The sequence below is a fragment of the Bos javanicus genome, chromosome 19, assembly GCF_032452875.1.
Source record: "Bos javanicus breed banteng chromosome 19, ARS-OSU_banteng_1.0, whole genome shotgun sequence".
Lineage (NCBI taxonomy): Eukaryota > Metazoa > Chordata > Mammalia > Artiodactyla > Bovidae > Bos > Bos javanicus.
In genome coordinates, this window is record NC_083886.1 from 49,978,471 (window position 1) to 49,993,334 (window position 14,864).

The 14,864-nt window shown below is 50.0% G+C and overlaps 1 protein-coding gene across 3 annotated transcripts in view; it reads right to left on the minus strand.

Annotated features, from left to right (window-relative positions):
- TEX2 (testis expressed 2) overlaps positions 1-12,870 on the minus strand; it is a 114,371-nt gene extending 101,501 nt beyond the window's left edge. For 2 of the 3 annotated variants that reach the window (XM_061392356.1, XM_061392357.1), the window contains exon 1: positions 12,735-12,849. The gene's annotated coding sequence lies outside the window, so the exon portion shown is untranslated. Of the gene's footprint in view, positions 1-12,734 lie in introns of all 3 variants that reach the window. The other variant, XM_061392355.1, reaches the window with a different exon arrangement.
- Between the last annotated feature and the right edge of the window lie 1,994 nt (positions 12,871-14,864).

Genomic DNA, 14,864 nt, shown 5'->3' on the forward strand with positions numbered 1-14,864 from the left:
GTCTGCATGGCTTCCCCCTGTCCTCGCTGTCAACCGCCTTTTCCTCATTTGTCACCGTTAGGTCCCAGCAGGACCGCACACACACACACATACACACACTTCCCTTTACCTGCTCTCAGAGGTAAAATGATCAGCAAGGTAGGGTTAGAATCTACCACATGGTCCACTCTGAATGGAATTCACCTTATACAAACATCTGCTTGGTCCACTACACCTGCCAGGAGGCGTGTTTTAAAATCTATGAAAAAAAAAAAATCATTGCCTCCTCAGTCTGGCAGGCAGAGTCCTACAGTGACATAACCTGGCCTCTACTCTATCATCATTGAAACGTTCCCCGCCAGCCTTCCACGATCAGGGCACACAGTGAATCTCGCAGAGGGTTTTCTTTTAGAGCCAGGTGTACCCACACTACCTGGCTCTATTCTAATCCTCCCTCCCCACCAGATCATAGTTACCCGGCTGAGCTGTTCAGGCTTCCAGGGCATGGAGGTATCACCTGCTCACCCTCCACCAGTGGCGTTCTCAACCAGCTGATGCCAGTTCCCACTTGGGAGTTCCTGGGCACCACTTCAGTACCCACACTGCTGCTAAGTCACACAGGTCTCTATAGTCTCTGGTTCTGCCATTTTCCTGGACACTTTTCTGTCCCCTTAATATTCAGCTTGCTGCTGCTGCTAAGTCACTTCAGTCGTGTCCGACTCTGTGCGACCCCATAGACAGCAGCCCACCAGGCTCCCCGTCCCTGGGATTCTCCAGGCAAGAACACTGGAGTGGGTTGCCATTTCCTTCTCCAATGCATGAAAGGGAAAAGTGAAAGTGAAGTCGCTCAGTCGTGTCTGACTCTTTGCGACCCCATGGACTGCAGCTTAAAGCCTTCTTAACCAGACTTGCAAGACTCCCAGAAGACATATCACTCTGGTCTTCATGAAATACCTCCTCTCTGGTTATTGGAGGCTCTGGTTCAGGGAACCAGTCCCTTCCTTCCAAAAATAAAAACAAAAACACACATTTCCTAGGAAACCAGCTAGTGACATCCCATCAAACTGAGAAAACATCCCAGTTTCTCTTTCAGAATCACAAAAGTTATAGAAGAAATGTAACCACCATCTCTGCCAAGGCCTTCCATTTCCTGGCTAGAAATACATGGTTTCTGGTGAAGATCCAGGTTTCCCCTGAGTCTCTCCCACATGACAAGAGGATCTGAGGAGCACCCGCAGGCTCCTCCCCTCAGCTAGAAGTGGCCCAGGAAGAGGGCGTCTCCTCACCGGCAGGGTCAGGACCTGCCTCTGTTCTTCCCAGTGGCTGGAAGTCTCTTCCCGGACAAGGCAAAACTAGAATCCCCTCCCACTGCTGCCAAGAGTGCTTCCCAGGTGGCTCAGCGACAAAGGATCTTCCTGCCAATGCAGGAGATGAGGGTTCAATCCCCAGGTCGGGAAGACCCCCTGCAAGAGGAAATGGCAACCCATCCAACCCACTCCAGTATCCTTGCCTGGGAAATCTCACAGAGGAGCCTGGCGGGCTACATACAGTCCATGGGGTTGCAGAGTCAGAGGTGACTGAGGACAACACTGCCAAGAACTCTTTTTAGGACCCACCTGGCATGATTTTGGAGTAGCGCCACCACCTGTGGGACACAGCCCAGGGGTGCCAATGGGAATAAGAGCCATGGAGGAAAGCGAGGAAAGAGAGACAAACATGAACAGGGCAGAATCCCGACTCTAGAAAGACAGGAAGACTACTACATCTCTGTCTGTGGGTTGTATACGGAAGACTCCAACCGTGAGTTCTTAAATGGGAGCCCAGTGCAACTAAGCATATACTCAGTGAGAGTGATGCCTCCTGAGGGCAGGGATAGGAAGTTAGACAGGGGACCACCCTTAACTCAGCAGGCAAATGCTTTTCAAGTGTGGGTCAAGACATGTTTCTCCTGTGAGACAGTGCTAAACCCACCAGACAGCTCCAACCACAGATTCCCATGGACTATCCCTCCACCCTCAGCCCCCAGCCTGGCCATTTCCCTTCTCAGGTTATCCTGCTCTAAAAACTATGCAATCCTTCCAATAAATCCAAGTGTTAGAGAGCATTATTCAAGGTCACCCATGTTCCTAATGTGCTTACACTCATTCATTCACTCACCCAGCAAACATTTAAGAAGCTCGTGCAGCGGGTCAGATGCTGAGCGAGGCACTGGTATATAATCGTGAGCACAATGGATGAGGTCCCTGCCCTCCCAGAAGAAGTGGGAAAGCAGATGTCTCCTAAAGAATACGTCACCACAACAGCGAGAAGTGGTGTAAAGAAGAAGAGAGAAAAAGGGAGCGAGGTGAGGAGGTGGAGCTGCTTCCCGAAGAGGGAGATGCACGGTGGTTCAGTTCCTGAAAGGCTGAGCTCCCTTCCAGCTGGGAACAGAAGGGTCATGGACTGTAATGAACTGAGAGGGGAGAGTCCTGGGGCCAGGCCACAGCAGAGGCAGGCGGGGGGCTCTGAATCACACAGGACTTTGCAGACGAGGTTCAGAATGTGGCTCTTATCCTGGGAGCAACAAGAAGCCTTCCTAGGATTGGGAACAAGGATGTGGTGTGATCATATTAGGAATTTTTAAGAGAAAGAGACCACTCCGGCTGCCGAGGGGTGAAGAGATTAGAGCAGAGGGAAAGCGGCTGTGAGAAGAACGGCGGGGAAGGCTGCTGCCACCTTCAAAACCAAGAGAGTTGTTTGGACTAGAGTGGTGGCAGTGAAGCTGAAGAGAAAGAGAACCGTTCAAGAGATGTTTAAGAGATGAAAATAACAGCACCTGGTAACGGACGAGATAAGAGCCAGCTTGCATTTGCAGTGAAGAGAAATGTCAATTACCTCCGGCAGCAAATATTGGCTGTATACACTCTGCAGCTCACTGGTATTACACTTACTTCCTTTGGCACCTATTTTTCAGAATTTCTAGACAAATTTAAAGCTCTTCTCCTTACTTGCTCTTAAATCCATTCTTAAAAACTGTCATCCGTTTTTGAAACATATTTATTTAGCATGTACTATGTGCTGGGGAGGAAAAGGTGACTACGACAGCCCAGGCCCTTGCATGTCTCCTCTGAACCTCTAAACCCCCCTGGCAGTGAATGCAGCTACCAAGGGTAAGGTCACCCGACCACCTGAAACCTTCATATGAGCCACTCAACAGATTCCCGTCTACCTCTTAGAAACCTTCTGTGATGCAAGAGTAGCACAAGCGCTTTGCATTGGAGAGAGTCACTCCTTCTTTCATAAGATCTGAGCCCTGGAAGACATTCCGCACCAAATCTAACCTCTCAGGTTACTGAGCTGCCAAAACCGTGCTCTCAGAGGAACACCATGAACCCCAAGAGGCAATTCTTCCTTCTACAGAATCAAACTCCTTTTCTCTAAAATATACCGAGTTCGGGACCTACACAAGAATTGTGCTCTCTCATTTGTTGTCCAAATTAGTTTCTGCAGGATTTTTCCTATCACAGAGATTGAACAGTGTAGCTCCAGGGTTTACGACACCATCAGTGTGGCCACATGGAGCTATTTAACTGAAAATTAAGATAAAACATCAGTTTCTCAGTTGCACTAGCCACCTTGCAAGGTTTGATAGTCAAGGCAGCCAGAGGCCACCATATTGACAGCACAGATGGAGCACATTCTCAACGCTACAGAAGGTCTGTCGGAAAGTGTTCTCTGCAGGTTTGAGTTCTCCTTAAAACACACACAAAAGTTTAATAGATAGAGACTTTCAATACATAGCTGTGTCCTCCTTGATTTTGTAAGTGAATGCTATAATCTGGAGAAGGCAATGGCAACCCACTCCAGTCCTCTTGCCCGGAAAATCCCATGGACGGGGAGGAGCCTGGTAGGCTGCAGTCCATGGGGTTGCTAAGAGTCAGACCCGACTGAGCGACTTCACTTTCACTTTTCACTTTCCTGCGTTGGAGAAGGAAATGGCAACCCACTCCAGTGTTATTGCCTGGAGAATCCCAGGGACAGGGGAGCCTGGTGGGCTGCCGTCTATGGGGTCACACAGAGTTGGACACAACAGCAGCAGCAGCTATGAAGTGAAGTGAAGTCGCTTGGTCATGTCTGACTCTTTGCGACCCCATGGACTCTAGCCTACGAGGCTCCTTCGTTCATGGGATCTTCCAGGCAAGAGTACTGGAGTGGGTTGCCATTTCTTTCTCCAGGGGATCTTCCCAACCCAGGGATCGAACCCAGGTCTCCTGCCTCGCAGACAGACGCTTTACCGTCTAAGCCACCAGGGAAGCCTTAGCAGAAGCTATAATCTGAACTTAATATACACCAAAAAATAGTGCTTTTAGTCAGTCTCATAGTTTGGGGTTTGTGTATATTTTATTTGCCAGGAATGTTGAAAATAACCATGTGATTCCTTGTGAGGAAGAAAGGGACCAGTATTTCACAAGCCACTGTGAAGACTGTCTTATTCTTTCCATGTATGCGTGTGTGTGTGCGCGCACGTGTGTGTGTGCGCGCACGTGTGCGTGCACGCTCAGTTGTGTCTGACTCTTTGTTACCCCCACGGGCTGTAACCTGCCCAGGCTCCTTTGTCCATGGAATTTTCCAGACAAGAATACTGGAATGGGTTGCCAGTCCCTCCTTCAGGGGATCTTCCTGACCCGGGGACTGAACCCGCGTCTCTTGTGTCTCCTGCACTGGCAGGCAGGTTCTTTACCACTGCACCACCTGGGACGCTTCTTTCATATATATCTTATATATTGCCCAATGCAGGTGATATTTTTAGTAAATACACAGATTATTTGGCCATCTAATTTTGTGCCTACTTTTCATAGGCAAGTCTATAAGGGGCTTGCAAGAAATGTTCGTTTCAGATTTAGAATGGCAACCACTAACACCAGTCCTGTAATTATGTCCTGTAATGATGCAGCATGCAGGAATTTCTCTAGCACCATATCTACCATGTGATTTTATATCCCAAAGACACATTTATACTGTGACAGAAAATCCAGCAACAATGCTTCAAATGTGAAACAACATGGGAACAAGATTGGAAAATGTTGATAATTACTCAAACTGGGTGACAGATACAGGAGGCTCATTTTTTCTTCTTTACTTTTGTGTATGTAAAATTTCTCTCCAGAATAATGGACTTTTTTTTTTTTTCTCAAGGAACTAATGCACTTATACACAAATTCAATCTGTTCTAACACATACTCTGGAGGGTAATTATAAACTTTGATAGGGCTGGGTGCATAGCATTTTACCAAACCTCTCAAGTCAGGTCAAGAACCAACCCAGCCAGCGACCTGTTTTATGAAGTTCTCCTCCTGTGTGATCCCAGGCTGTGGTGGGCATCAGGAAGCACTGCACTGAGCGTCTTCAGAGGCCGGGTTCAGGTGGGTTCTGTTCTCAGCTGCTCGGAGCTGGCATGCTTACCACCTGACAATAAGGCCACTGTCTGCCTCATCTTATCGAAGAAAAGGCTGATAATTGACTTCCCTCCCCATCCCAACGCTAACGCAGATGCCCGCAGACTGAGGAACAATGCTTCCAGTCCACCCCAGCTTTCAGGTGAGCCCTGCCCGCGCTGCAGAGGCCCCACGGCAAGTGCTGCCCAGCAGCCGGGCTGTGGCTAGCATGTGGCCGCCCCACACCACGCCACACAGGGACGCCTCCAGTGGACATGTGCAGGGGCCATCTCGGTCCCACCTGCCGCCCTCTGGCTACTTTACACCCAGGATGATGGAAATGTGGACCCAAAAACACAAGCTCATCTCCTTCCAGGCCAAGTAAGTCAGCAAACCCCTGTAAGACATTCCCATGGTGCCTCAAGCACTGACAGGCTGGGAGTCCCAGCCCTTCCCCTCCGCTCTGTGATGCACCTGCCTCTCCTCCCTTCATCCGCTCCTCTGGCCCCTCCTCACCACAGCCACACCGGCCACAAGCCACTCCCTCCCTTGAGGCGCCTTCCCAACACTGGCTCCCTCCCTTTATTCTTTCTCAGGGCCTGTTTTTCTCCTCCCTCAGAGGAAGGAGATTTCCAACTTCTCACCATTTAATGTATACAACACACACGTCAGTTGACTTGTTTACTGTCTAGACTACATAATGTGCTGTGTGCCAGCAGGAAACACATCTGTTTCGCTCCCCGTTGGATTTCTTTCCAATGCTAAGCACAATGCTTGGCTCCAGACGCTCCGAGAGACACTTGTTTAATGAGTGATGATCGCTGTTCAGTCAGTCCTTTCAGTGGTAAGATTTTTTAATTTTGTATTTCCAGCCCCAAATGATACATAGAACCATCTTGAGGAACACTGCTTAAAAGACAACATTAAGTGTAAGAAAGGACTTAAAATTGAGAGAGAGAACAGGCCAGCTTATGTCAGCTTTAAGTAACAAACGTGAAATGAAACTTACGAAATGCATACTGAGATTCTCAAAGGTTATCTGCAGGAATAATCCTGCAAGGATGGGGGTGGGGTGGTTTTAAATCTCAAAACCTAAACAAGCTGAAGAGGGCTCCTCTTGCCCTGTCCTGGTCTCAAATGTTAGAATAAGCCCGGGAGGGGCTCAGTGTGTCCAATCATCTCTTTGGGGGGAAGCCCTTAGAACCGATCTTCTGGGCAAACCCAACAAAGGTCACTAGGTTGTTTCAAAGCCCACCCATCAGCCACTCCAGCAGCTTCTTCGCAGAAAGGCCAGATTCTTCTCTCAACAGTCCTATCTATGCTCACAGTGGCCTGGCCTGTGGCTTTTGTTCACCAAAGAAAAACCAAAGAGGACTTGAGTCTTCTGCAACTCCTATAGGGGTCGTCCTTAAATTTAACAAAGTTCTCCCAACACACAGCAGATGTTCTCAAGGAGAACTCAGAATTTAAACTGGGGTCAGTACACAGTAAGAGGCTGGGAATGTATGACCCCAAAGCAAAGGGAAATCTCACTTTTTGAACTGAGAAAACTTCCAGGGAACATGGCTTAGAAGATTTCAAAATGAGGCAGGGTCCACCTGATACAACCACAGAACTCACACTGGGGAGCAACATAAGCCCAAGTTCTAGTCCCAGCCATAAGCCCTTGTCCTCGCTGCATAATCTTGAACACGTTACTTAACTCTGAACTTCGGCTTTCTCATCTTAGAATAAGATTGATACTAGGGTCTACTATTCATAAGGGCTTCCCAGATGGCACAGGGGTAAAGAATCCGCCTGCCGATGGAGACGAATGAGACTGGGGTTTGATCCCTGGGTCAGGAAGACCCCCTGCAGTAGGAAATGGCAACTCATTCCAGTATTCTTGCCTGGACAATTCCATGGACAGAGAAGCCTGGGGTGGCGGGGGGGGGGGGGTCCATAGGGTCACAAAGAGTCAGACACGATCGAGCACAAGCATTCACAGGATGATGTGAGGTTGAAAAGTGGGGCAGTGCCTGGCACACAGCAGTTCTCCATAAATGACAGTGCTCTTATTGTTCTCACCTGCCCATGTTTTCTCATTACAAAAGCACTAGCACAAACACGCACCTGAGACTTCAGGAGTCCTTTCCTTTCCAACATTTAACTTCTCAGATCCTTAAATTCATAAACTCACATAATCAACGACACTGTACTGGAGGGAGCGGGAGGAGGAGACTAAGAAATCAAGTCTGCACTTTGAAGAGAACTTCAAGGTCCAGAGTGGGGAAATGAAGTGCCCAAGACACACATAATAACTGGAGAACCCCCCAGAACGGCCAACGGGTCTCTTAACACCAACTGCAGTGCTCTCTGCACCTCACTCAGAAACTCAGGGTTTCTGTACCTGCCTCTGAGCACCCTTCTGATGAATGGGGCTGCATAGACACTTCACACGATGCAATTAAGCATCACAAGGAGCTTGGCCAGAGGCAACATGGAATCTTGCACAAAACCCTGAGGTGCTTTAAAATTCACACATAGTATTCACGTCAGCCCAGGTTTCCAAAGTTCTCATAAAGATAGTTATTTTTAACTTGGGATTTGAAGTTGACAAAGAACTTAATGAATAGGCAGGGAGCTGTCTGTCCATGGCTGGTTAGCTCCTGAAGTTAATGCTTCTCACGGGGACAAGAGTCAGCCAAAGGACAGAGCTCCACACAAACTGGAAAATGTTCCTGCAGCCCACAGATCGTGGATTACTGCCTGGGCTCTGAGTGGCAAATCTTACAAGACGCTCCCTAGCTTCCCTCTAGAGCCACCTACCAGTTAACCTTACGTTCTGTCATTCGACAGCATCACGTGTTCCTGGCTCACGCTGTGCCAGGCACACAAATGACTTCGTGTAATCCTCACAACTACTGACAGAGAATGTACTAGCATGGTTCATCTGACCTCAGACCCCACTAGGACACCATTATTTTATGTTCGAAAAAAGGAAGTCCAGCCAACTACAAATGTCAGACCTCATAGATTTAAAAGATACTTTGGCTTCCCTGGTGGCTCAGACCGTGACAGCATCTGCCTACAATGCGGGAGACCCGGGTTCGATCCCTGGGTCGGGAAGATCCCCTGGAGAAAGAAATGGCAACCCACTCCAGTACTCTTGCCTGGAAAATCCCATGGACGGAGGAGCCTGGTAGGCTACAGCCCATGGGGTCACAAAAAGTCAGACACAACTGAGCAACTTCACTTTCACTTTCTTCTCTTTTCAGACATGTTAAGCTGAGACAAAGTGTATTGTCTTACATTTGTGGAAATGTGAACACTGTCCCATTTTACAGATAAAGAAACTGAGGTACACAGAGAAAACAGTTTGCCCAAGGTCACAGAGCTAGTAAATAGAATACAGGTCTGGGATACAGACCTGGTAAGTCTGGTCACCTTTTCATGGCAATAAACTCAGATTTCCCGCGTCATGTGAATTACCCAGAAACACACCTGACAAAGAGGCAGGACACAGGGGGCTAACACCCGCCCGGCCACCAGCACATCAACTACGGCAATTCTCTGAACACCCCTGAACCTGGCCCTTCACATGCCCAAGCAGGCACTGTGCAAGACTAGGATAACCTGCCTTTCTTCTGCGAAAGCAGCGCGGTATGCCACGGAAAACGTACATCTGGAATCAGAAAGTCCTACACTGAAGTTCTCGTTCCAGGGAATTCCCTGGTGGTCCAGTGGTTAGGACTCCGCTTTCACTGCTGAGGGCCTAGGTTCAATCCTTGGTCAGAGAACTAAGATCTTGTTCCACCAACTAACCAGCTTATGCCCTGGGCAAGCTACTGAACTGCTCTCAGTTTCCTCTCCTGTAAATTGAGACTCTGTGTGTGTGCCTGCGCGAGCCTGCCCGCTCAGTCACTCAGTCGTATCTCTTTGCGACCCCAGGTACTGTCCTGCCACGCTCCTCTGTCCATGGAATTTTCTAGGCAATACTAGAGCGTGTTACCATGTTCTATGCCAGGGGATCTTCCCAACCCAGGGGTCGAACCTGCATCGCTCATGTCTCTGGCATCGGCAGGTGGATTCCTTATCACGGCACCACCTGGGAAGTCCAACGTTGAGGCTTCCAGCACCAGTCTCCCTTAGAGGGCTGCTCCAGGACAAAAGAGGATATATTGGGTTGGCCAAAACGTGCGTTCAAGTTTCTCCATAAGATGTTATGGGAAAACCTGAATGAACTTTATGACCAGCCCAATATACACAGAGAAAGCAGCAATGGCAGAGCTGGAATTCAGCGAATGCTCTTTCTATAATGACCACCTTTTGCTCTGGGACAGAATTAAAGAACAAACAATTCCCTGTGACCTCAGCAATTCCCCAGGGGGACACTCTGGTGAGAATAAGGATCAGACAGAAGAAAGCTGACCCTGAGGGCCACTCAGGCAAAGAAAATGAACTAGAAGCACCTGGAGGGCAGGGACAGCTGCCTGACTTCCAAACTTCTGAGTAAACTCACTGACAGAGGGAAAGGTTAAAAAGAACTTAACACCATCAAACGGAGAAGGCAATGGCACCCCACTCCAGTACTCTTGCCTGGAAAATCCCATGGACGGAGGAGCCTGGTAGGCTGCAGTCCATGGGGTCACTAAGGGTCAGACACGACTGAGCAACTTCACTTTCATGCACTGGAGAAGGAATCCCAGGGACGGGGGAGCCTGGTGGGCTGCCGTCTATGGGGTCGCACAGAGTGGGACACAACTGAAGCAACTTAGCAGCAGCAGCAGCAACACCATCAAAAAACACTGGTCAACAGATATGAGGATGAAGAGATACCACATCTGACACAGAAAGCAGTCTTGGAAGATCCAGTTTGATACCAAAAATGACCTACAGGGGATTTCCCCACTGTCCTGTTTCATTCTTACGATAAGTAATATTCTGTGCATTTCACCTCTTTCTTTCTTCAAGAGCTTCAGAAAATCCTCATAAGTTATGAGCTTTGGGAGGGAAGGTGAGCCATATGGATGTAGAAACAAACTCCTGACCTGCCTTTTTTCTCCATCGTACCCAGAATGCCTCAAAGTTTCTGGCACATGGCCAACTCTCAACAAAAATTAGTTGAGTGAATATTTTTTGACTACATGCCATTTCACTGGGACCAGAACTCCCAAACATCCTATACATTTATCCTACCTAAAAGACTAACAACAGTCTTTCCTGCTTCTTTTCCAGACGCATTCCAAAACCATAATATCTAATATGCAAACGATACACTCGGCAATGCTGTTTCTCCAATCCTCTCACATGATGACTTTCTACTTGCTCTTCAAACCTCCAACAAGGCCCGGTCCCCTTAGTCCCACCAAAACCCATGCACTCTCTCTTCCCCTTCCTCTGTCCAGCCCTTGGGCTACTCGGCAGTTGCCTCAATTACCACCATTATCTGAATCTGTTTCTTAATCTCCTTCCTCTCAGGCATAGCACCTTTCCTGAAGATAAATGCAGGCAAGTCCAGTTCACCCACAGCTCTCCACCACCCCCAACCCTGAGGCCCATGTGAAAAAAAGAAACTATATGGCAAAAATCCCACTCTACCCTCATCATCTCAGGAGGCTGTTTGTTTTACATAAAGTTTAGCTCAATCACCAACTTTTAGAGGAATCTGAAAGAATGCCGTAATGATTTAAGGGTTGGGTAAGAGCACTCAATGGTAAAGCATCCGCCTGCCAATTCAGGAGACTCAGGCAGTTTGATCCCTGAGTCAGGAAGATCACCTGGAGAAGGAAATAGCAACCCCCTCCAGTATTCTTGCCTGGAAAGCCCCGTGGACAGAGAAGCCTGGCAGGCTACAGTCCATGGGGCCCCAAAGAGTAGAACCCGACTCAGCGACTAAACAGCAACCAGAGCTGACAAAAATGGCACTTTTGCTCTTTCAATACCTCCCTGGAGATAAGCTGCACGGTGTCACCCAGCTCTAAATCCACAAACCCAGACTTTCAGGAATTCCCTGTCAGTCCAGTGGTAAGCACTTTGTGCGCTCACTGCCTAGGGCCCTGGTTTGATCCCTGGTCCCAGAACTAAGATCTCCTTAGCTGGGTGGTCAAAAAAAAAAAAAAAAACATCTAAACTCTGCAAACACTCCCCATTCCAGAGTTCAAGGACCATTTGCGCCTCCGTTTTTCCTTATTGGCTTCCATATAAAAGTTACTCATTGTTTTCCTTCCAGCTTACATCAGGCTCCTGAAAGGACTCCTTTAAAGCCTTTGATGAAAACCATCAAAACATGCGAAAGGCTGGTTCTTTTCAACGTCTGCGCAGAGCAGCCGCGGTGTCACAACCTAGAACTTCAAACACGAATATGGCAGCACTCCTGCCTTCATGGAGCCCACGCTTTTCCTCCAAATAAAAAAGTATGCCCTCCATGGGCAGCGTCTCTTAAAGACGGTAGTGACAAAGTACTTCACGGCTTTGGAGGAAGAGCGAGGGTGGAGACAGGCTTTGCCCTTACATTAGATGCCCTGTAACCATAACAACCGATGGTTTCAGTAACCATCAACCCACCGAGGGGCTAAGTTTTCCAAAAGGCATTTTCAAGAGGGGAAAACTCCCCTGCACCGACTCCCGCGTCAGCCGAGCGTTCTGGGGAGCGGTTCAGCCCATCTCTGATCCCACCGATTCGTTCCTGCGCTCACCAGCGGCAGCACAGCCTCCGCCGTCACACCCCGCGCTCCGGGCAGGGCACCTGGCGTTAGGCCTCAGCCCAATGTCACTTGTTAACCTTCCAAAACCCCCGGCGTTCGGAACGCCGTCGTCTCAAGTCTAAGGCACGCGAACCACCCACTGCCACCCGCGATTTCCAAGAGCTGGCGAAAAACCACCCGAGGAGCTGAGAGCCTCTGAAAGATCCGCTTAAAAGTAACTGCGGTTCTCGACTTCCAGGCGTTTCGCGACGTGAGCGCCGGGGAAGACCAGAACCCGGGGCCCCATTCATAAAATCACAAGCTGTTTTCCCTGTTTGAGTGTGGACGGTCCTCCCCGGCTGGGGCCGAGCCCGGAGCCCGTGGACAGCAGGCTGGGGGGCTGGCCGGCGGGCACCTCTGGCGGGGTCAAGCCCAGACCGCCCCACACCGCCCCCAGAGGAAAGAAGGGTGCGCCCGGGGGCCTCGCGGGTAGGCGTCCATGTCAACTTAACCCGGACCGTGACAGCGGGGCGGGGCCCTGGGGGACCGGACCCCCGCGCCCAGCCGCGCCAACGGCCGCCGGCCCCCGGACCCTGAGGAGCCGGAGCCGCCCCCAGCCCCGGCCTTCTTGGTGGGCGCTCCCTCCACCGCTCCGCCCGGCCCCGGGAGCGCTCACCCCGGATCCACTGGCTGCCTCATTGTACTGCGCCGGCGCCCGTGCTTCACGGCCGCCGCAGACCCCGCTCCGTTTCGGGCTCGGGCCGCCGTCCTGCCGCCAGCCCGCCCCCGGGGCACCGGCCACCCCGCCCAGCCGGCGGACCCGCCCCGCGCCCGCGGCCGCCGCCGCCAACCAGAGGGCGGCGGGGGCGGAGCCGGCCTCGCGCCAGGCCCGGCCAATCCAGCCCCTACCAGCGCGCCGGGAGCGGCCGCGGAAATGGGTGTGCGATTGGTCGGGTCTGTTAAAGAGGCCGCCGCCCACGGGGCTGGGGAGACGGGCGGCGGCCGGGTTACCTGGGAGAGCCTGGGTTGGAAGGGATGAGACCTTCTCTTCTCTCCCTAGTCCGGCAGCTTTGCTCTTCCCAGCACTTTGCATTTATTAATTTCCGCTTCCTGAAGTCTAGCAACAAGTAGGGGACAGAACCTGCCTCTGTCAAAAAGAGAAACTGAGGTCCCGAGGGTCTCCTCGCTTGGCACAATGACTGGGATTTGAGTTTCATAGGGCCGTCCGACACGTGTTCCCGTCCAGTCCCAGAAATTGGCGTAAAAATTATCCAGCTTCACCTTGGAGAATTTTGTAAAACATTTAACACATATTCCGTGTGTCTGGAATGCGACTGGGGAAAATATGTATTTTTCAGCTCCCGTCCCCCGAGGTGATTCTGATGTAGGTAGTGTTGGTACAGGAGCCACATACAGGCAGTCACGTATTATTTCAAGTCGACTCCTCGTGGCAATGAAGTTCAAGTGCAACTGCCATAAATAAAGATAAGCTATTCTTTATCCTCAAAAACAGAAATATGGTTGGGAGATTTGCTAGTTTGGCTGGAGGTCGCCTACTGAGAAACTCAGGACAGTTCCCTGAGTGGGTCATGCCAAGAACTGAGTCTGAAGGGCACCGGGCTGGGCTGAAGCAACAAGGCAGTCTTGTTCTCTAACTCTCTAGACAATGCTTAAATACTTAAATGGCAAAACACACCCTTCCTTGTTGCCATCACCAGGCCCAGTCATAACCCCAGGAAGGTGCCTGGATTCCAACGCCATCCAGCCCTGCCCATTCTCCCAAACACATGCCTCTCCTCCTCCCAGTGTCCCGGACATCCATCTGACCCAGAAGCCCCTGCCTGAAAGTGAGCCTCTTCTGCCTAGACCCCTCCTAAGAGAAGCAAACTGCCTCCAAAAAACAACCATATAGCTGTTGTTGGTGGTGGTGGTCATGGCGTTTTGGCTGGTTGTTTGCTTGTTTTGTTTTTTGCTGTGATTTCTGTGGGTGTTGTGTTTGCCAGGAACAGCTTGACACACACATTCATCAGCCTCATCAAGATTAAGTCTCTGGGTTGCAGACATCACTGCCTGGGAACACTATTTGCTTCCCTTGGCCCTCCCAAAGGAAAAGGAATTCTTGTTTTAAATACAGAGGGTTCCAGCCTTGGGTATCTGGAAATGTGCAACAAAGGCAGTTAGCACTAGAGAAACAGCCCAAAGTTTATCTTGGCCACACCTTAAAACCTCCACCATTTGGTGGGGGTGGAGTGGGCAATGAAGGTGGGGGGGCCTGGAGCTGTACCACTGCAAGGGTCCTGGGGAAGCTGGCATTGTGTATCTCAGAGTGCCCGCCTCCACCTTCCTTGCCCAGGCAAAACCCTACATAAATATTAGGTTAATTAATATAGTGTCAACCTGACCTCAAGCTGGAGGCCTGTAAGATCCAGCATGAACACTAAGAGGGAGCCCTTCCTTTTGAAAAGTGAGGAATTTGGATACTTTGAAAAATAAACACATGTATAATAATGTAATAATATTAACACTTCCTCCTACCTTTAAAAGATTACTCTGGGCCAACACTACATCAAGATCTTTGTACGCATTAATTCATTTGAAACCTGTGTGGTAGGTGTGGTTGTTATTTTCTCCATTTTACAGATGCAGAAACAGAAGCTCACAGAAGACTGGTAATGTGTCCAAGGTCACAAGACTAGCTTAAGAAAGAGCCAGCCTTCACGACCTCCTAACTGCCTGCTCCAGTGCCTGCCAAAGTGCCCTTCCTTCTTGCCAGAAACAGGACAGCTAACTTCAAAGGGCAAAAGAA